This window comes from Monodelphis domestica, chromosome 7 (genome assembly GCF_027887165.1).
Source record: "Monodelphis domestica isolate mMonDom1 chromosome 7, mMonDom1.pri, whole genome shotgun sequence".
Taxonomy (NCBI): Eukaryota; Metazoa; Chordata; class Mammalia; order Didelphimorphia; family Didelphidae; genus Monodelphis; species Monodelphis domestica.
The window spans coordinates 234,540,988-234,564,096 of NC_077233.1; the positions used below are offsets into that span (position 1 = coordinate 234,540,988).

Below are 23,109 nucleotides of genomic sequence, written 5' to 3' on the forward strand. Positions count from 1 at the left end.
ATCTTAAAGTCAAGGTTGTGCATTGGTGTCAAGGCAGAAGAGCGGTAAAAGCTAGACAACAGAGGTTAAGTGACTTTCCCAGGGTCACAAAACTAGAAAGTATCTGAATCCAGATCTGAACCCAGGACCTCCTATCTCTGGGCTTAGCTCTCAATCGACTAGTTAGTTACCTAGCTGTTCCCCATGTCCAATTCTTCATGTCCCCATCTTGGCAGAGATACTGAAGTGGTTTGCCATTTCCCTCTCCAGCTCATTTTACACAAGAGGAAATGGGGTTAAAATAACAGCAAGAATATCAACTGTGTGAAGTTAGAGAAAGGTAAAAGGAAGTCCCTGCTCTCAGCCAGCTCATAATCTAATGGGAGAGGCAACAAGCAGGTAACTATGAAATTTACTTTTTTCTCTTCTTATCCAACACTATTATTATCCCTGCAACTCATTTGTGATTTACATACTTCCTTATAAGGTTGTTTCTTTTTTGTTTTAATTTTGTTTCCTTAGCTAGAATGTGGATTCCTCAAAGGCAGGAACATTAGTTTGCATATCTTTGTTTCTTCTAACACCCAGCACAGTTTAAATAGACGGGTTTTCCAAAAATGTGTGCTGATCATAACTTTGTTTACTTTTATTGCAATAGTGATAAAGTCATTGAAAGCTAAGGAGAATTTCATAGATTCTCTTTTCCAAATTTTTTCCAAATGCAAATTAGAAGTTAAAACTCACAACTCTTTAAGAATGTGAGGAACCAGGGGGTATCTAGGTGGCTCAGTGGATTGAGAGACAGGCCAGAGATGGGAAGTCCTGGATTCAAATCCAACCTCAGACACTTCCCAGCTGTGTGACCCTGGGCAAGTCACTTAACCCCCATTCCCTAGCCCTTACCACTCTTCTGTCTTGGAACCAATACATAGTATTGATTCTAAGATGGAAAGTAATGATTTAAAAAAAAAAAGGTGAAGAACCACCACTGGATTACAAACTTCTTGAGAACACCTCCTGCCTTTGAATCTCCCATCTGTGGACTCTTACTGTCCTTGATCATACTTTTATCAAGGCAGTCTAGGATCATATTGCCTTTTAAAAGCAGATTATTACATTCCTGAGTTATACTGAGTTTGTAATATGTAAAAACAAGAAAAACTTCTCATGAATTCTTATCAAACCAATTACTTCAATCTTTATTTGTACAATTGCCTTTTTGGACTAAATCTGGACCAAAATGAGGAACTTCATACTTAATGTTTTTATTTACATTTATGCCATTCCAGTTTTCTCTTGAAGGTTTGAGTCTATATAAAATTCTTTTTGTTTTGGTTATTTTTAAAGTAAATGATGTAATACATACCACAATTATACACACATACACACAAAATAACAGCCACAAAATCAAGAGAAGAAATATCCAAGGAAAACAAAGGGAACTCAAAAGCAGAGGATGTTTATAGTACCAAATATATAATTTATACACTTTTAAACAAAGTGTAAACAATGTGGAGTTTGTGGTTTTGCACATAATTTTTTTAATGCATTTGTTTAGTTAGATGTTTTTCGCTATTGGTAGTGGTTACTAAGTATATGCTAAAAATTTTTTTAAATAAGAATATAAAGTAAATAATGTAGGCCTGGAGTTAGAAGGACCTGGGTTCAAATCAGATTCAATTGCCTAGCCCTCACTACTCTACTGCCTTGGAATCAATATTGAGTATCAATTCTAAAAAAGAAGTAAAGGTTTAAAAAATAAAGTGGGGGAAGCTAGGCAGTTCAGTAAATTGAGAGCCAGCCCTGGAGATAAAAGGTCCTGGCCTCAGATACTTCCTAGCTGGGTCACCCTAGGAAAGTCACTTAACCCCCATTGCCTAGCCTTTACCACTCTTCTGCCTTGGAATGAATACACAATATGATTCTAAGATGGAAGGTAAAGTTTTTTCTTTTCCCAAAAAAATATAGTAAAGGATATAATAAACTGTCAAAATCCTTAAGATAGCGAGTCCTCCCAAAGCCCCTGTTTGCACCAAACTTTGTGCTTATTTCACCAAGTCCTGGCAAAATGCAGAACTTTTCAAATGAGATCCATAATCAGGCAAGAGAATTTAGCCTAAATATCTGCACTTGAAGAATGTCTATTGTTCAGACTCTCATAAGTAATTATAATCCACAGAGCTGGTCAGTCAGGGCATAGATGAAGCGAGACACAGCAGATGTACAACGAGAAGGTTTCAGAATTTAACAGAAAGAAGACCGCTGATTTGGGGAGTCTGGGCCATGGTTTTGAGGACCCCAAACTATTCCCCGGAAATAAAGTCCCTTCTCATTCACATCAGTATTTTTCTGTTGATACTCTTGACTACAAAACACTGTAGTCTCTAAGAATTAGTTGAGATTCTCCCCAAGGGCAATGGAGACTTGAGCAGGTAAGAGAGTGCATGGGATACAAGACATTGCCATTAAATAATCACGCAAGGTAAATGGCACAAAAAATATGAGAAAGCTGCATGGCTAGAACAGAAGCCAAATCAGTGTTGTATTGAGAGGAAGAAAAACTTGTGAACGGTTATTATCCACATAACTGTCAAATGATCTAACGAGAAGCATGTTGGTTAAACACCCTCCTCACCCCTGACTCTCGCCAGATTTACTTACTGAAGAACACACACAAGATATAAGCTCAGGAGAATATATCATTGCAATCTCTACTCCTAGAAAGTGTCCACATGGCTGAGCTCCCAGATGCATCAAAGAATCAGTGCAACCTGGGATGGAAGGAATTCTAGGGACAGAAGTTTAAAAAAAATGCACTGACTTTAATTTGCTAGTAACTTTGTGATTAGCTGCTATAATCACAGTGACATGCAAACCTGTTTTAAAGTTACTGACAGCTCTTACATTGACACCTAGTTCTTAAGGTATTTTTAGCCAAGTAGACATTCATTTATAGCTTGAAATCAGGAACTACAATAATGTCAGGTGCAGAGAGATCTTATGGAATTCAGGCACATCCTTTGTCTGGTGTATTAAACACCTCACTTGCACAGAAATTAAATAATCGCTTCAATTCTACCCGCAGGCATTTCTTATTTGTTTTGCAGGCTAAAATACAAGGTAATATAAAAGTACCTACTTCCCAATGTTGCCGTGAGAATCAAATGAGATGATATTTATAAAGTGATTTGCAAACATTAAATTAATGTAGAAATATTTGCTATGAACTCTTTTTAAAATAGCAGCAATGTGGAATAGTGAATAAAAGATAACTTTCAAGCCAGGAAGGTCTGGGTTTAAGTCTCATTTCTGACACATCCTGGCTGTATTAATCTGGGCAAAATGCTTAACCTCTTTGTTCTCTGGATGACTTTCTATGCCTGTATAGGCTGCAGACAATGTGCTGAAATGCATTTGTAGCGAGAGTTCATTATATAACTAGCTATATAGGTCCAGTTCTTACCCCTATCAGATCCAGAAAAGTCAGCTATATGTTTCAAATATCTGCCTTTAACACATACACCATTTCTATGAGTGGGAAAGACTTGTCTAAGGGACTACTATAAAAATGGCAGCTTGTATCAAAATTGATTGGTTGCTTTTTCTGCCATTAAGACAAAAGTCAGGCTTTTCCCCCAGAGGACTATATCTATGCTATATGGTTTTATTGAATCCCAACTTTATGTTTTAAGGAAAAGTAGACAGTGACAGTAGGAAAGGCGTAAAATTTTGATTCAATGTTCTGACCGTTAAAAATGATATTATTGACCCACCATCAGTTGAGTACAAATTGTGAGTCATTAAAAAATAAACAGGAGGCATGAGCTTGTGCTCAGCCATCCTCACTCTCATCTCCCTTTTGCCTTGAGGCCAACAGCACCCATTTGTGAAGCAACACCCGCAGTTAGGTATGCCATCTGGGACTATAGTTAGGACAGTGAAGAGCTAATTGGCCCTCTTGGCTCTTCTCTCCTATCTGACCCCTTCTCTCCACTCACACAGCTACCACCCTCACTCAAGCCCTCATCATCTCTCACCTAGATCACTGCAACCACTTCCTAATTGGTCTCCCTGCCTTGAATCTCTCACCACTCCAGTTCATCCTACACAGTGCTGGCTTTTCCTTACATAAAGAGCTGATCATGTATTTCCCCCACTCAGTCAACTCTAGGGACTTACTATTTCTTCTAGGATCAAATATTACAAACAGCTCTGTTTAGCTTTTAAAGCCTGACACAATGTGGCCCCAACCCATCTTTCCAGACTTATTGAACATTATTCTGTCTCCCACATTCTGCCATGAAGCCAAATTAGCCTTCTCTCCAATCCTCACCCATGATACTCCATCTCCTATCTTTATCCCCCAGCTCTAGGATGTGCCCCTTCCTCACCATCTTCTTATTGAATACCCTCTTCCTTTTAGATGAAGCTCAAGCAGTATCTTAAACATGAAACACTTCCTAATCTTTCAAGAGCCTTAGATTTAACCACTTAGTATATGTCTGCACGTGCTCATTTTGCATTTATGCTACATATATTTTTATATTTATTTGCTGTCACCCTCATTAGAATGTAAACTCCTTGTCAATTTTTTTTATTTTTTGCACTGGTATCTCTGGTACCTACAATATTGTCAGCATCATATATACTTGATTATTGGGGTACACGATTGCTGTTGCTACTCTTCAGTCGTTTCAGTCATATCTGACTCTTGGTGACTCCGTTTGGAGTTTTCTTGGCAAAGATATTGGAGTGGTTGGTCATTTCCTTCTACAGATCATTTAACAGATGAAGAAACTGAGACAAATAGGGTTAAATGACTTCCTACATAGCTAGTAAGTAAGTGAGGTCAGATCTGACCTGAGGAATATGAAGTTTCTTGACTCCAACCCCATCACTCTATCGACTTCAACACCTCTGCAAATGTCATGAGTTTAATCTCTAACTGGTCACGAATCTCTTTCCTTATCAAGGTCTGATTAGGATAGACAGATGACACATTGATCAATGGACAGAACAATAAGAGCACATTTATTAAGCTCTTCCTTCCTTCCCTGACTTCCTGAAAATCTCAGCAAAAATCCCACCTTCTACAGGAAGCCTTTCTCAATCTCTCTCAATTCTATCACCTCTCCATTATTTCCAGTTTATCCATTTATTCAGTTTATCGTTTTGTTTGTACATGATTATTCAACATTGAATAATCATGAATCATTGAATTGAATAAGAAAACATCACAAAAAAATGCCTTGGAAAGTTAGTATTACTAGGCAAATTCAATATATCATTCTTACGTTGAAGAAAAATGGACTTCAATCCCTATATCAGCATGTACTTTGCCCTGTTTCAGAAAAGTCTGAGCCCCTTATTTTTTAATATAGTAATTATTCATAATTAAAGGAGTGTTTCCATTAGGGCTCTTTTAAATAGTGAGTTCCCAACAGGATATTTACATTTTAATTAAATTTATTAATATATATATATATATATATATATATATATATATATATATTTCTTTAGGAATACTTCTAATACATTGTGAATTCTGGCTTGAATTCGTGTCATTCAGAGCTGCATCACTAAAGTTTTGGCTAGTTAATGTTAATCTGCATCCAATTTTCCAGTAATAAACACATGGGGGGGAAACTCATACAATTCACAAAGGACCACAACAGACATCCTTAAAACAAAATTATCTGCTAGCCAGATTTTTTAAATTGTCCCAGGTAAAGCCCAAAAGACTGAGCTTTACTCGCTCCCCCTTCCCCCGTCTTTCCCAACTGTCAAACTCAAAAATAAATTGTGCCAGCTTTGAGGTATGTTTTGACAGATTCTAGCCAAAGGCAAATTGTGATAGTGCATTTGGAGAGGGCTGAAAGGCAGTGTTCATAATAGTCAGGAGGGTTTCCACAACCCAAATGGTAATATCCACCTGAATGTAACATCAGCAAATCTGCTACTAGACTTTCAAGTGATCTTTCCATTGGCAAGTCTAATCAACACTCCCAGAAGACTTCCATTTGAGATCTGAACTCTGATATCAAACCCACAGTAGTGACACAGAGCTAAACCTCCAAGCCATCCTTCCACCAGAATTTAGCCTCATAAAGGGCTGTAGGAGTGTTCAGAGAAGACTAGTATCTATTATGAGAGCTTGCCAGGCCCTTTTCGGGGCTGCTTTCCTCTGCCACCAAGCTATCTCCTGTGGCTCCAAGAAGCTGTAGGATGGGTACCAGCAATGCCCTGGTAAACTGACTCAATAGGCAGGCTAATCAAGGTTGAGGGAACCCATTGATGACTTAGTAGGGCATCTTTCCAAGACATGCAAAGGCTTCCCTGATGGAAGAAGTGGAGGAGAATAATTTGTTCCAACGGCCATGAAGGTGGCCAAAGCAGATACTGTGGAGTGCTTAGAGCTGGACAAGACACTGAAGACACTAAGGTCATCCACTGCATCCTGAGCCATTGCCAGTCATCTGGACTTTTGTCTTGCCACTGGACTTTAGAGAGCTCCAGAAGAGAGAGAATGAGGCTGACAACTCTGTTTAACTCTGCCTCATGTAAATCCATCAAGAGTCAAAACATATCACCAAGGGATATCATTTTGGTATATTGGAGTATATAGGAACAACAACCAGCCTCAAAGAACATCAATACTAGGGGCAGCTGGGTGGCTCAGTGGATTGAGAGCCAAGCCTAGAGATGGGAGGTCCTGGGTTCAAATATGGATTCAGACACTTCCTAGCTATAGCCTTGGTCAAGTCACTTGACCCCCATTGCCTAGCCCTTACCACTCTTCTCCCTTAGAACCAAAACACAGTATTGATTCTAAGACAGTAGGTAAGGTTTTTTTATTTTTTTTTTGGGGGGGGGGGGGAACATAAACACTGACATGTTAGCCTCCATAATGCCACAGAACTAGTTGGTCATCACCACTAACTCAATGAACTTTGTAAGCAGACATTCCTATTAAATTATCTTTTTTCATATGTAAAATGGGATGACTGCTTGCTCTCTTGCCTACCTACTTAAGATTATATTGAAGCTCGAAAAAAGTCAGCAAATTCCTTGGAAAGTTGGTATCACTAGCCAAACGTAGCATTCTTATTAAAACCAGTCAGGCATATTTGAGCAAAAAAAAAATGTCGAGTGGGCTCTGTTTGCCCTTCTCATTTCCCATGCCAGGGGAATAGGACAAAGATTTTCCTACAATTCCTATACCTCTACATTTGGCTCATGTGGAGTGCTTTGGAAACTTTAGAAGCATTTTTTTTCTTTTGGTCACATTTTTTCTTTCATTGGTATAGGGAACTCTTACATGAGGAAATGCCCTCTACCAAGGTGGCTGCTACCTTCTCTGAAAATCATAGTCTTAGAAAGTTTCCTGGAGCACTGAGAAATTAAGTGACTTCTCCAAAGTCACACAGCCAGTATGTTAGAAGCTATATCACTTGAGACAGATCATATAGGGAATAAATGACAAAGACAAATTTTCTAAAGCAGGTCCTTTGACTCCAGATTCAGTGGTTTCTATTTTGCCTTATTTGTTTTCATTGTCCCTACAAAGATTCCTTCAAGATAGGCAGCAAGCCGGAGGTCATGCAGGCAAAACAACAATCTCACATAGAAGAGGTCAGAAATCTAGGTAAATGAGCCAGAGGTTAAGGGAAAGGTAAGAATCCAAAGCTGTACCTGGATATCAATCCTAACTTTGTCACTTAACGATTAAATGACCCCAAGCTTATCACTAAACTTTTCTGAGACTCAGTTTCCACATCTGTAAAGACAACAGTACTTGTGCTATCTACTTCATAGGATTATGGTGAAGAAAGTGCTTCTCTTTAAACCTTAAAGGCTACTTAGGAATGAGTAGATGGGATCAATTTGTTCCGATACCCATGAAGGCTCCAGAAGCAGGAACTGGGAAACACTCAGAACTCAGTCAGACTTTGAAGATGCCGAGGTTATCCTCTGAATGGTCATCACCTCTGAATTGGTCATCACCAATCTTTTTTGTCTTGCCGATGAACTTCAATGACTCTGGGAGAGCCTGAGGTTGACCACTCTGTGCCATTCTGCCTCTCTTAAATCCAGTCCGTGTGTGAGTTTCCATGTGTGAGTCAAGACGTTACTCTATGATGTCACTGATCATCTTCAAAAACAAAGGACAACCAACAACAAAAGCTGCTGCTTAAGTGTGAATTTTTTGACAGAAAAAAGGTCTCAGAGCCAGACAGACAATTTAAAATCACTTGAAAATACCAGAAATCCAAACTGTAATAGGAAATATTACTGAACTAATCTAATTCTGAGGTCACATGTGCCCAGCCTGGAATATCTAATATACTTCTTGCTAGGACAGCACCTAGTCGTATTACAGGCTCGAGACTGGAGGCTGCATCTATCTAAGGAGGGACTGAGAGATGCACAGTTAAAGGTAGATTCTAATGTGAGTCATTGCTTTCTTCTGCCTGGGTCTACAAGATACAGAGATGTTTCTTCTTTTTTTCCATCTGCAATGCTGAGAGATTTGATTGTTGTTCTGCCAATCCACAAGTCTTCACTGTCTATTATAATATATATTGGTTACACTCCCTCCTCCCCAGATACACATCTTTCAGGGAAGTAGAGGATGAGGGATATTAGAATAAGCTACTGACACACTAGGCTTAGAATACTGGTCAATAAATGTTTTAGATCCCTGTTCTGTATAATGGCTGTTAATTAAAAAAATGAAATATGATGAAAAGGTATTATGAATTTAGAAATGCTTTTAAATGAATTTGTACAGTCTGCACAAGGAATATTTGTTTATTAATTGAAGGTGAATTGTGGTATTTTTTTTAACTAAATAGCAACTGGGAAACCTTAAACAAGTCCAGTCAGTCACTGGATAAGCATTTCAGGCATTGTGCTAAGCACCAAGGATTCCTGCCTTCAAGAAGCTTACAAGCTCACAATCACTCCATTGTATTGATGATCCACATGAGAATCTGAGAAATAAAATGTCTTGATCAAAATTATACCAGACTTAAGTTTGGTGACTCCAGGTCAAGTTGTTCTGCTGGTGAAGGAGATGCTGGGCTGGGTAATAGCTGAGTCAACCAGGGGAAGCTGTGGTCACAGCTCTTTATCTCAGTAACCAACCAACCCTCGTGCTCTTTCTCTCAGCCTCCATGGCAAAGGAGGCTGTCACAAAGACCTACAGTGAATTACATCCTGAGGCTCTCAGGTGAACACACCCAATGAGTCATAAACACACAAAGAGATATACCCAGAAAAGGAAAAAAGAACAAATTTTAATAGATTTTAAAAGATCAATTTGATTTTTTTTTTCAACAAAACAAACCAGGAGAAATACTCTATTGTAGAGTAATCCTAGGGAGAGTCCCACCCACCAGCTGTTCTTGCTTCCTTTTCCCTCCAAACAACTACAAGGGAGACACAGACAAACATCTCTGAGACTCAGTCTCCTGCAGGGCAATAGCCCAACAGAGCTGGCCACCCTACTAAACTGTCTCTTTTTCACTTTTTCCTTAACACTCCTCAGCCCCCCAACCACAATGCCTGCTCAGTGCTGGAGACTCAGCTCACTTGCCAAACCTAGAGGAAGGAGGAGGGGTACAGAACGGAACAACTTGAAAAGTCACTTTATAAAACTTTACATCAAGGCTTGAGGCAGGAACTGCTGGATTTCCATTCAATCAGGTAAGCACCTCGCCTAGCACAGTACAGAAAAAGAGGGGCTGTACTAGGCGGCAGTCTTCTAGGCGATGGAATTCACTGGGGGGACAGCAGGACTAAAACTCTAGGTGGGAGAAATGGGAAAGGAGGAAGGAGATGCTTACTCTGGGCAACATGGAGGGGCCCTGTGTCATACTCCAAAACCTACCTCCCAGCAGTGCCTTATGCCTCTTATGAAAGACATTCATTCATTCATTCATTCATGATGTGGCTGGCTAGACTGGGTAACCACCACCTAGGGTGAAATATATTAGAAAAACAAAGCAAAAGAAGGCTGAGTTAAGATAAGATGTGGTCAGGGGTGCCAAGCAACGTTGTAGATGCACTAAAATCACAAGATCATTAATATTAAGCTGGAAGGAACCTTAGAGGGTTCCTTCCTTCACCCTCTCATTTTATAAATAGGAAAACTGAGACTGGGAGGTTGTGACTTGACTTGCCCTAGCTATATGATCCTGGGCAAGTCACTTAACCTCAATTGCCTAGCCATTACCATTCTCCTTAGGAATCAACACCTGTATCTATTCTAAAAGAGAAGGTCGAGGATTTTTGTTTTGTTTTTAAAGATAGTTGCTTGTATATTGTCTCCACCTTTGTGAACTCCTTGAGGACAGGGTCTATTCTTTTTTCCTATTTTTTAATAGCTAGCATTTATACAGGGCTTTAATGTTTGCAAATGAGATATCTCATATAATCCTTTTGTCTTTCTTTGTGCCCTCAAGGCTTGGCACAAGTGCCTGGCACACACATCACAGACATTTAATAAATGCTTATTGGCTTGATTTGACACCAGTGAGAATCCTTAACAGGAAAGAGTATAACTTGCTGATTTATACTCATGTCCTGAGAGTCAGTCTTTCAGTCCCAAATCTTACAGATTCCTCCGTGACTTTGAGAAGTAGACTACCAACTATAAATATTAGGCAGTAGATAGAGTACCAGGCTTGAAGTCAAGAAAGTCTGAGTTCATATTCAGCCTCAGACAGTCACTAGTTGTGTGACCCTGGGCACGTCACTTAACTGTTGGCCTCAGTTTCTTCATCTGTAAAATGAGCTGAAAAAGGAAATGTCAAATCACTGCAGTATCTTTGCCAAGAAAAGGCGTCACTAAGAATCAGATGCAACTGAAATGACTGAATGAAATATGTAGTACCAAATAGAAAGCCCTAAAATCACTCATTTGGAATTAAAGAGTTCAAAGGCTCCAATTTTCCATTTCTAAATAATACTGATTATCATATCAACCTTTAAAAGGAATTGGAAAAAATTCTTCCCATCTTGGTGAGGAAAAAGCCAAGGTCCAGAGGGAGTAATTAACTGAACTAAGGTCTCTTAGAGAAATTGCAAAAAGCAGCCTAAAACTCTTTCTACAACAGAAACAAGGAGCAGCATAAAGAACCAGAATGTTGAGGTAGGAGTTGGTTCAGACCTGGAACCCCAAGGTTTATTATTATCTCTTGCTGTTCAGTCATTTTTTCAGCCATATCTGACTCTTCTTGGCAAAGATACCTAAGTGTTTTGCCATCTCCTTCTCCAGATCATTTTACAGATAAGGAAACTGAGGCAAACAAGGTTAGGTGACTTGCCCAAGATCACACAGAAAGCACCTGAGGTCTGGTTCTAACTCAGGAAGATGAATTTTCCTGATTCTAAGCTTGGTGCTCCATCCACTGTGCCACGTAGCAACCCATTAGCTCTCCAGGCAAACATTTTAGTTCTCTGTCTCAGGTTCTTCATCCACTAAAGGGAGAATTAAATTCCCTCTGTTAAAGTGTCCACAGAAATATGACTTGAGAAATACTGGATGTGAAACAACAACAAAAACTTTGAAAAGTTAAAAAGCACAGTCCTTATGTCAGGGACAATTATGCAGCCACAGTGCTATTGTGAGGATAATGTGAGACAGCATAAATGACAGCATTGAGCTCCTTGGAGGAAAAGAAATATATTTCATTACCCTCCTCCTGGCAGAACAGAACAGGGAACAAGGAGCCTCTGTGGCAGCACAAGATTACAACCAGTCTGTTGGTAAAGAAGGAAAGGAGAGTGATAGATGGGCTATTTCCTTCTCTGGGAACAGACAGATTGAAATAACTGAATGGTTATGAAATCTTTTCAAAAGAGAACGGTTAGGAGGAGAGGGATTGGTTTCATGTTTAACAGTGAGATGACTTTCATTTAAAATTTTAATATTTTTCTTTTCCAGATTATATGTAGATAAAATTTTTAATAATCATTTTTGAACATTTCGTGACTCATGTTCTCTCCTTCCTTCCTTTCCCCTCCTCCCTCCCCATGGCATATAATATGATATAGGTTATACATGTGCTTAACATGATAGTTTTCAAATGCATGCAGACTATGGTAAGAGATCATGCCAGGATCTACTTACTGGTTGTGTGACCTACGTAAGCCACTTAATCTCTCTTTTCCTTAGGTAGTTGTCATTCAATCGTTTTCAGTCATGTCTGACTCTTTGGGACCCCATTTGAGGTTTTCCAGGAAAAAATACTAGAATGGTTGGACATTTCCTTCTCCGGCTCATTTGACAGTTGAGGAAACTGAGGCAAATAGGGTTAAGTGACTTGCCCTGGGTCATATAACTCATAAGTGTCCAATGTCACATCTGAACTCAGGAAGATGAATTTTTCAGAATCCAGGCCCAGCACTCTATCCACTGTGCCACCTAGCTGTCCCTAGCTGGCTTTAATTTACTAAAATATAAAATAGAGATAATAATAGCATGTCTTCACAAAGTTATTGTGTAAGGATCAGATGAGATAATATGTATAAAAAGTGCTTAGCACAATGCCTAGCACATAATAGGTGCTATATAAATGCTTATTCCCTTCTCTTTCTCCTACCCTTGAAAGCCTGACCCAAATATTTGGTCATCTCCACAGGCAATCTGAATATTTAGCTGGATATCCCTCACAAGTGAATACTCACTAAAAAGCTACATTTTTTTCTTCTCCTAAATGTCTTCTATGAATTTTTAGCAAAATCTGTTCAAAAGTGATTCCAGATCAGCGTGACAGTCACTGAGGAAGAAATATTAAATCAGTAAAGCTGACCAACTTGTGTGACCACTTAAATTCTCTGAACCTTGGTCTATTAGTAATAGATAAAATTGTATATAGCACTTTAAGGTTTACAAATATTATCTCATTTGATCCTTATAACAATCCCAAGAAGGAGAAGCTATTATTACCCTACCCGTCCTTCATAGATGAAAAAATTGAGGTGAAAAGAGGTTAAGAGGCTTGCCCAGGTTAAGTGACATATATAGCTAGTAAGTATATAATTATCCTAAAATCCAAGGTTTAAGATCTTTTAAAGCAGTTTTAGGCAAAGAAAATCTTTCTGGAGAAGATGTCATAAGGATGCTTACAGAAATCAGATACTGCATCAAGAGATTCAGGGTGAATTTTGGGATATAATGAACTGAACTGAAGAAGTTGAACCTATCATTTATTCTAAATGTAAACTCTTATGCCAAAGGGAAATGCCCCTGATTGGTTTTTTGTCAATGCATGTATCAATCATTTTTTGTTTTCTTTTTCCTCCTTCTTTCTTTCCCTCTTATCCTACAAATTGTTGTAATTCCCTCCATGTAAGGTACAATATCTTGTATACCTCTAGTATGAGAATCTTTAAATGTATAGGCTCCATATATAGAATGATTCATTGGGAAGACCTGGGTGAGGAGATTTAACATGCTGGTCTTTCAAAGAATAAGAGGGGGGATTGTAAGAAGGAAATTTACCCTTCCCCCTTCTGAGTTTGGTTACTGACATGAGCCTGAGTAAACTTGACCCAGAATTGGGGATTGTACAAGGAAATCATTACGTGAATTGAGTCACAAGGAAAAAGGCAACAATAAAGTCAAAAGATCATGAGGCAGGGGGCAAGGTGATGTCCCCTGCACAGCCCCCTGTACTGCAATCCCCAGTCAGCCTAGGCAAAATAGAAAGTCATAGTTGGCTCCTGGGATGTAACATATGAGAATTAGTGAGCGGATAAAAAGGTTTGATGAACTGAGGCAAAGGCAGATTTTGCTCTCTTCTCTTCCATGTTTGTTGCTGACTGATCTTCCCTGTGAGCATGGCTAGGGGGCCCTGATGGTTACCACAGAATCACAAGTTAAATGGAGCAATAAGGAAAGTATCTTATATCTCTCTCTATTTTTCCATCTCTTTTTCTCTTACTACTTTTGATTAATAAAATTACAAATTCATGGCCAGTCTCATAATTTTCCCTCACACATAAATTTCTGACATAACATTTAACCCAGGGCTGATTTAACCAAACAACTTGGAAACTAGGTGAAGCAGTGGACAGAGAACCTAGTCTGAAATCAGGAAGATTCCTTTTCCCAAGTTCAAATCTGGCCTCAAACATTTACTAGCTATGTGGTCCTGGGAAAGTCATTTAACACTGTTTGCCTCAGTTTCCTCATCTGTCAAATGAGCTGGAGAAGGAAATGGCAAAAAACAATCTAGTATCTCTGCCAAGAAAATCCCCAAAAGGGTCACGAAGACGCAGACATAACTGAAGAAAATTGAATAAAACACTATAGAAATATCAGGTCCTATTACAGGGTACAGATGGAGCCACACTCAACCAGCTCATACATCATGACCCTTAAAGGTTTAAGCCCTCATCACCTCTCTCTTGGGCTCCTGCAAGTCTCTGACATTTTCCAACATCTAATATATCCTCTGACATGGTTGCCAAAACAATCTTCCCAAGGAATTAGTCAAGCTACTACTCAAAAGTCTTTCATGGCTGCCTATTCCCAGAGGGACAAAATATAAATTCCTTGAACTCTCCTCTAAAGCCCTTCATAACTGGGTTCCAACCAAAATGTCTAGTTTTTTCTGCTATTCCTGCCCCCCCCCCAAGCCCCTTTCAAACACTCTACATTCCAGCCAGCCTGGACTTCTGATCTCAGGATTACATCTCCACTTTCTCTTTGCATTTGCAAAAGAACTATCTCCCACACCTGGATCACCCAACCTTCTTTATCTCCACTTCCCAGAATCCTTATCTTCCTTAAAGACTCAACTCAGGTGCTACCTCTCCAAGAAGCTCACCCTGATCTCTCCAGTGGATAATGTTTCATTCCTCCTCAAATGGTCTGGCATTTGCTCCCCTGTGAATATTATAACTCCTGTCATAGGAAACAAAGATTCTGGAAAGAAGGTATTTTTACATTTTTGTCCATAACAGGACAAGTTTTGGTATATCACTGGACCTTGCTTGGGGAGAGAGAAAAAAAACATTTATTAAGAGTACCTACCAAGTGGGAGACAGCTCAGTGGATTGAAAGCCTCGACCTAGAGATGGTAGGTCCTAGGTTCAAATCTGGCCTCAGACACTTCCCAGCTGTGTGACCCTGGGCAAGTCACTTGACCCCCATTGCCTAGCCCTTACCATTCTTCTGCCTTGGGGCCAATACACAGTATTGATTCTAAGATGGAAGGTATTTTTAATAAATAAATACATTGTTACCCCCAATACACCAACTCCATAACTGACACAGAAACTTATTTAATTCACTATATCCTTTAAAGTCTGGGAAGTTTCAGAAAACCTTAATGAGCTATTCCCCAGCCCCGTTTCCAAGTTTAAAATGGGAGGAATGGTACTAAAAAATGAGTATTGGTCCTTGGAAATGGAGCCAAAAATCTCTATATAGCAACACATGTCATAGCTGAGTCTATGAGGAGATGCAAATTACAAAGGCTCTCTCCAGAACTGCTTTCTAAAAGTGACCAGTTTCAGCAAGAAGTGACTGATGTAAGCCAAAAATATCCCTCCCGCGGAGTCCAAAGGAGTAACAGATCCATTTACAACTTGCAATTTAATTCTATTTTGAAGCTCTTTGGGATCAACCTCTTAAAATGTGCAGGAAACAGACAATGTCACAACAGGCCATGTGGTCCACACATCCAGAGTCAACAAGCCTATCCCTTCACTCCCTTGAGTTAATTCACTCCACTTGATCTTTATCTCAGCTATATCCACACTGGGCCAAATGAGTTCTTCCTGGATCCTTAAAGCAGTGCAGCACAGTTAGAATCAGGAGCCCTGGGTTCCAATCTCAATTCTACATCTGGCTATGTGGCTGCCATCAAATGAATCACCTCACTGGGCTTCTGGATCATCCTATATGAAATGAGGAGGTTGCTTCTATTTACTTGTAGCTCTAACATTCTAGCACTCTTTGTTGCTTGCTTGACTGACATTTCCTGGACAGGGTTTTTCCCAAGATCATTCTGCTCCATGGGACAATACCTAGGAGAGCCTGGGCTTAATTTGCATGTAATCTGCACTGGACTCTATAGAATATGCTAACTCTTTTCAGTAATTTCATAGCTTAATTACTGTTCTTTCCTGCATTCTCCTGGGACCTTCTGCTCCCCAATGACAACCCAATAAACCTACTTTTGCTAAGGCTAAATATGCTCTCAATCTCATGCCCTTTCACAATCTCTAGAAAGACCCACCCAGCCGGTGCTTAAGGCTGGATCTGAACTCAAGTCTTCTGACTTGATTCCACGTCTAGCACTCTACCCACAGTCATCTAGTTGCCCCTTTTCAAGAAAAGACTAAAATGATAAGGATTGTTGGCATCAGAATGCAGATTAAAGAACACAATTTTTCACTTTGGTTTATTTGTGTTTTTACTTGGGGTTTTTGGTGTTACATGAATATTCTGTTACAACAATGACCAATGTGTAAGTATATTTTGCATGATAATACATGCATAACCCATATCAAATTGCTTACCATCCCCAGGAAGGAGAAAGAAAAAGAAGAAAGTTATAATTTCAGAAAATATATGTTGAAAATTATTATTACACCTAATTGGGAAATTTTTTTTAAAAAAGGACTAAAATGGATGTAGCTGGGTGGCTCAGTGGATTGAGAGCCAGGACAAAGATGGGAGGTTCTGGCTTCAAATCTGGCCTCAGACACTTCCTAGCTGTGTGACCCTGGGCAAGTCATTTAACCCCCATTGCCTAGCCCTTTTCACAATTGCAACCAAGGAGAGGAAGGAAATGGAAAGAAAGAAGGAAACCATGCCCAATGGGCCATAAAACTAGGTGCATATGTGCATGTATGTGGGTGGATGGGTACACACATATATACTCTGAAGCATATGTGCAAGTTTTATATACACATTCACATAAAAATACATTGTATACAAGAGACAGAGACAGAGATGGAGAGACAGAGTAAGACAAAGAGCTATGGCGGGTGCTGTATGCTCTAGGGGATGGGACCCAGAGATAGGAAGACCTGTGAGAAATCCTGGCTATGATGCTTACCAGCTAAGTGACTCTAGGCAAGTCACTAAACTACTGTGAACCCCAATTTCCCTTTCTGGCAAATGAGAGATCTAGGCTTGATGAGCCAACTTTCAGTTGAACATCTATGAACTGATGAAAGGATTTTCATCAAGAAATTCAGGATCTTATCAAGAACTGAAGATGGAAGGAAGAGTTAATACTGTTTTGGTGAATGCTGTGGCTATTTTCCAGATAGTAGAAAGAAACCAATATATTGGTCAGATATTAAAATGCCCAACAATGAATCCAGGGTGTGGCATCATCTATTGATTTGCTTTGGTGCTACCATTTAGCCCCCTGACTCTTTTTTGGACACATGATGTAAAATTCCTTGGGGGGGGGAGGACTTTTGTCTAGGAAAACTCTTGGTCCCAACTGGGAAATTAACTGCTGGAAAGCAAATAAAAACACCAACTTGGGGGAGCTCATTTAAGGGGTTTTCCTTTTATATCCCATCCAGGTAGAGCAAAGTGATTGAAATTCACTGGTGATGGCTGATTCCTTAATACCAGCAAGCCAAGCTGCTTGGTTTATGCTTCGTGTTTGACTCAGGTTCTGACAGACAACTGAAGATTTCAACCTGACCTTGTAATGGTGACATCAACTTTGTCACAAGATGCAGGAAAATGCCAGAAATAAACATCTCAGTTACCATTAAGTCCCAAGGGATGGCAGGAGGAAGATCATATTGACTTTGATGGACATGGTTAATTCAGCTGCTAACTCACCGAATACATTGGTGACAAAAGGATGCCAATCCTCTTTCAGCTCCTGACAATTCAGCAGTTAACTGCTTCCCCTGAAGGAGGGGAATGGCTTAGGATGGAAAGGATGTTTTTCTTCCTCTGGTACAGTATTTTTAGAGGACTAATTCAAACCTTTAGAGGGAAGGCTGAAGAGTCAACAATATCTCCCATTTTGAAAAAAAAATCATTTATTCAATAAGTTTGTAACCAATTTAATGCTTCTGTTTCAAAATCCAACCCATTCTAAAATTGCATTTAGGAAAAGGACATCCAGGCTTCTAAATGCCCTCTCTCATCCCCAAAATGCCCTCAAGGGATTTTTCTCTCAAACTACAATTAAAGGCAGTCAGAGAGGTGTTTTCTAACATGATCCCCAAAAGGTCAAATTTGCCTTTCCTATTCATATAAGACTACTCCATCCTGATCCATTAAGGAACTCAAACTAAAACCAATACCAGCAGATTAAACACCATAGCAACCAGGTTCCAACCAAATCAAAATACAAAACACTAAAAATTTTAGCTTTCTCATTTGTGGTTGGATTAGTATGTTTGTCTGGGGGTGGAAAGGTGGGAAAAGAATGATTTTGCTTTTTTAGAGGAGAGAGAAAAGGGCAACATGCCCCCAAAGTCTACTAAAGAAACCTAAACTCAATTCTGATTTGAGTAGAATTTGTACAGTCTAGTCTAGCTAATCTCTATCCTTTATCTTGGGATGCCGCCCATCTGATTAGAACCTCCCAAAAAGGCAAGGGCTATTTCCTCAGCTGGTGTCCACATTTCTTTCCTTCTCTGCCCAGCAATGGTCACTTTCCCAATGATATAATCATAGGTCCTAATCATCAACCAAAAATTGACAAATGACATGCAAAGTACTGAAAAGTCACTGTGCCCTCAATCATCATTACTATAATTATGAGATGTCTTTAACTACAGAAGGCCAGGGTCCAAGTCTGTTGAACCTACTAGGTATCACCAAAGTTCTATATAAAGATAGGCTACTTATTTAATATAGTAAAATTCCATTTTAATAACTAGTTATTTTATAAATAGAAAATGCCATGGGTCTGATTTTGTCCCTTGTTTCTTGGAAAAAGAGTCTGTAGCCAATGCCTCCGTGTCCTTACTATTCATTCTTTCTTCAATCCATTGAAATGAATTTTTTTTTGGTTACTCTTCTTCCTCCTTCCTCATTCCTCAAATCTAATGAAATTGTTCTGTCAAAGGTCACCAGGGTACAAGTAGGTAGCTCAATACATTGAAAGTCAGGTCTAGAGACTGGAGATCCTAAATTCAAATCTGGCCTCAGACACTTCCCAGCTGAGTGACCCTGGTCAAGTCACTTAACCTCCATTGCCTAGCCCTTACCACTCTTCTGCCTTGGAACTAAAACATTATTTATTCTAAGACAGAAGGTAAGGGTTTAAAAGAAAAAAGGTCACCAGTGACTTCCTAGGTACCAAATTAAAGATCTAGAGCTGGAAGTACTTCAGGGTTCATTTAGTCCAACCACATCTAGTCCAATTGCCCTGAGGAAAATGAAATCCAAAGCTGCTCACTGAGTTGCCTAAGTTAGTCACATTGGTAGTAAGTGATAGAATCAGACTTCCAACTTAGATCAAATAACCTTTCTTTAGTTCCCATCCAGTTTGACCTGTCTACTGCTTTGGGCAGCTAGTTGGTCCAGTGGATAAAGCATTGGACTTAGAATCAGGAAGCCTCATCTTTCTGAGTTCAAATCTGGCTTAAAAAATTTAAATAAGTGATTTATACTTACTAGCTGTGTTACCTAGACAAGTCACTTAACCTTTTTTGCCTCCGTTTCCTTATCTATAAAATGAACTAGAAGGAAATGGCAAACCACTCCAGTATCTCTACCAAGGAAACCCAAAATGGGGTCACAAAGAGTCAGACCACAAAAATGAAGAGAGCTTCCTTGGATTCTATTTCCTCCAGGAAATCTCCTCCTAGATACCTCACAGCATCTCAAATTCAACATATCCCAAACTAAGCTCATCAACTTTGCCCCTAAATCTGTCCCTCCTTCTGGCTTCACACTTTATGTCTATGGTATCGGTCTTCTGGGTTTATAAGCTGGATTTTATTTCCAACTCTGCCCTCTCTCTAACTTTCTGTCACTTAAAAGATTACTATGTTCTCTTTATTTTACCTTGATAGCTTTCATATTTCTGTCTCTGTTTGTCCCTCTCTCTGTCTCTGTCTCTCTCCCACTCTGACCCTAGTACGGGTGTTTATTTCAACTTACCTGGATGATGGCAATGGTATCCTAACAGGTCTTCATGCCTTCACTTTCCTTGTGCCTCCAATACGTCCTTAATAGGACTGCCTGCATAACATAATCTTCCTTCTTTATACATCTGGCCATGTCTGTCCTCTGCTCCAAAGGCTCTGTATTGCCTATCCCATGAAATTCAAACTCTTTTGCCTGGCATTCAAGACTTTCCATGGTGTGGTACCAAATTACATATTACTGTCTTCTGCAGACTCTATAGTCAAATGGGAAGGATGGCCACTTCCTGATGCAACATGTGCACTATCTAGGGGAAAATATATATGCACTGTCCCCATACTCTAGGTCCTTAAGGTTCAAGATCCATTTCAATTTAATCAATATTTATTAAACAAGAATGCCCAGCCTACAGATGTAATTTCAGATAAACAAATAAAGGCAATTATAGGAATTTACCCAAAAGTCTAGAACAGTGGGTAGAGAGCTAGACTTAGAGGATGAGGAACTAGGTTTAAATTCCAGCTCTACCACTTATTAGGTTTTTACTTTGGTAAAGTGATTTCCCTTCTCTGCCCTTTGCTTCCTCATCTATTAAATGAAGGGGTTGGACTATATGACCTCTTTGGTTCCTTCCAGTTTTATGATCTTGTATTATAGCTAGGTGTCACAGTGGGTGGATGGGATGCTGGAATCAGGAGAAACTGAATTCAAATCTGTCCTCAGACACTTACTCAGCTGTGCGACCCTGGGCAGGTCACTTAACTGTTAGCCTCAGTTTCCTCATCTGTCAAATGAGCTAGAGAAGAGAATGGCAAACTGCTCCAGTATCTTTACCAAGAAAACTCCAGATGAGACCAACAAAATCAATTAAATAATAATAACAACTGCAGGGCTCTGGAGAAACGAGAGACTACTATGGTCAGAGCCACAGTTGGGAAATATCATGATACAGTAGAAAGAGCATTCTCCTAGACCAGGGTTTGAACCTCACCCCTGAAACTTTCTACTTACATAATCTTTTTTTAAAACCCTTACCTTCTATATTGGTTCTAAGGCAGAAGAGCAATAAAAGCTAGACAATGGGGGTTAAGTGACTTGCCCAAGGACACACAGCTAGGAAGTGTCTGAGGCTAGATTTGAACTCAGGACCTCCCATCACTGGGCCTGCCTCTCAATCCACTGAGCCACCCAGCTGCTTATATGCTTATATAATTGAGAGCAAGACCCTTTACTTTTCTCCATCTCAGTTTTTTCATTTCTAAACTAAAGGGGTTGGACTAGAGAATCTCCCAGGTCCTTTTCCTGCTCAAAATCAATAGACCTATTTATAAATACTAACATCACATAGGCTTACCTAAATTGGTACCCAGATCTGGTTTCTGGTGTCTCCTGGCTCTCAGACTTCCATTTATATCCTCCTGTTTGCCTCTTTCCACTTAAACTTTTCCAGCATACACTCCTGGGGGTGAGAGACCTGGTTTCTCTGTGTGTGTGTGTGTGTGGATCCTTTGCCTCTTCCTTGCAATAATTAACCAGCATGAGCTAGGGTAACAGGCAGCCTTGGACGCCCACTGAAATAACTTCAGACTCTGTAGCAACACACTCTGCCTCTTGAACCGACCACTCTGATCCTCTTGCCTCTCCATCTTATACCTGACTCTCTAGGGAGTAGCATAACCTTGGAAAGGTGTCAAGTCCAGGAACCGAACATAATCATGTGGTTCCTGCGGCATGTTGGGAGAGGCGGAGGGAAGCCTCTTCTTATCACTGATGCCATTTTCTTATCACTAGACCAAAAGAGCAGCAGGAGCTTCCAACTAGGCTTATGTAACAGTGACCACTAAGTGACCCAGTTACTGGAGAGAACTGACTTCTCAGTACACTGGGGAAGAATTTGAGTTCCTGAAAGACCCATCAGACTCAAGGAGGTTGAATCCCTAGTGCTGGCAATCTTGTAATTACCACATTTTTTCTCAGACCTAAAGCCACCTTTCTTCTGGTTTCATGTCCATTCCACAGTTGACCCCAACAAAGGTATCGGGCTTGAGAATTGACACTGAGGGGTTGCTGCTGGGATGGCTGCCACCCCTGCTGAAATTTAAGCAGACATCAGCCATGGGCTCCACAAAGCAAGGAGCCTCAGCTCTCTGTGCATTTATGAGGGCGGGAGGCAGATTTATATAGCATTCAGTGGTTGTATACATCAGTGATTGCATTGCAATACACATCTGTACAGTCATAAAACATGTCCTTAAAACAAGGTAACTGAGAGCAAAGACATATGTTAAATATGGCCACAAGAGAACCGAGGCAAAGAGTTCATGAAAGAAAAACAAAAAACAGGATGGGCTGCAGCCATGGGTAATCGGAACATATTTTCAGCACAGACATTTTCTACCACTTCCATCCCTAATCTCTTCTATACATTTGCTTTAAAATCAAATGACGAGGGAATGGCTAGGCAGTTCAGTGGATTGAGAACCCGGTCTAGAGAAATCTGGCCTCAGACCCTTCCTAGCTGCGTGACCCTAGGCAAGTCCAATGTGGCCCTGCATTAAGTAACCCCTACTGCCTAGCCTTTACTGCTTTTCTGCCTTGGAACCAATATACAAGATTGATTCTGAGATGGACGATAAAGGTTTTTTTAAAAAATCAAATGATGAAAAGGTAGTAGGCAAACTTCATCTTTCCTTCTTTTAAAAGCAAGGCAAAGCTTTGATCCAGCCTTAGCACTGCTGGGTTTGTACCCCAAAGGGATCATAAGGAAAAAGACTTGTACAAGAATATTCATAGCTGCACTCTTTGTGGTGGCCAAAAATTGGAAAATGAGGGGATGCCCTTCAATTGGGGAATGGCTGAACACATTGTGGTATATGTTGGTGATGGAATACTATTGTGCTAAAAGGAATAATAAAGTGGAGGAATTCCATGGAGACTGGAACAACCTCCAGGAAGTGATGCAGAGTGAGAGGAGCAGAACCAGGAGAACATTGTACACAGAGACTAATACACTGTGGTACAATCTAACGTAA

General features: G+C 39.9%; 1 protein-coding gene and 1 long non-coding RNA gene across 2 annotated transcripts in view; one reads left to right on the plus strand and one right to left on the minus strand.

The window, feature by feature from the left end:
• The window catches only part of XYLT1 (xylosyltransferase 1), a 423,706-nt gene that overhangs the window by 345,373 nt on the left and 55,224 nt on the right, over positions 1–23,109 (minus strand). The gene's annotated exons all lie outside the window — the stretch shown is intronic.
• On the plus strand, positions 9,259–17,739 carry LOC130455632 (uncharacterized). The gene is made up of 2 exons (XR_008913728.1): positions 9,259–9,687; positions 17,542–17,739. It is a non-coding gene; the product is annotated as an uncharacterized LOC130455632 (long non-coding RNA).